The sequence below is a fragment of the Pterocles gutturalis genome, unplaced genomic scaffold, assembly GCF_000699245.1.
Source record: "Pterocles gutturalis isolate BGI_N339 unplaced genomic scaffold, ASM69924v1 scaffold34972, whole genome shotgun sequence".
NCBI lineage: Eukaryota > Metazoa > Chordata > Aves > Pterocliformes > Pteroclidae > Pterocles > Pterocles gutturalis.
This window is the reverse complement of record NW_010111386.1, coordinates 27886-28574: the sequence shown is the minus strand read 5'-3', so window position 1 is coordinate 28574 and position 689 is coordinate 27886.

Here is a 689-nt window from a genome sequence, read left to right as displayed (position 1 = left end):
TTCACCACTGGGACAGGCTCTGCCAGCGTTTGGCTTTCCCTGGTGTCCTGCAACAGCGGTGCAGCTGATGTCTGGTCTCGTCCTCACCCCACATCCCCAGAAACACGCTTAGGAGGGCTTTGCAAGGGAGCACAGAGATCGTGCTGGCTCTTTCCAACCACTGTCCCTTACCTCCTGCCTCCCTGACGTGGTGTCCATGCCTGTGGCACCCCTTCCCCTGAACCAGAGCTCCTCCAACCCCATGCTGCCGCAGTGCCCAGCCTGCTGTGAGCCTGAGGCTGTGGGGCAGTAGCCACAGCTCTTGCCCCATGAGCTGCAGGGAGCCTGAGGCTGCAGGAGGGATGCGAGGGGAAACAGAGAGGGGGGTCACATTTACAAGGGTGCCAGCAGATAGGTGGTCCAGACCTGCTGCCATCACAACAGAAGGCAAGAGCTGGGCAAGTGAACACTGCTTTCTGCTATGTTCTCCTCCTGCCTGCCTGCTGGAGCTGCTTCATACAGAGCAGGCAGGGTGCAAACCGGATCATGGAATCATAGAATGGTTTGGGTTGGAAGGGACCTTAAAGATTCTCTAGTTCCAAAGCCCCTGCCATGGACAGGGACACCTCCCCAGCATGAGATGCTCCAGTAGCCCGGCATGCAAGAACACCTTTTTTTCCTTTTCCTTTCAAAATAGACTAAACTCAGCA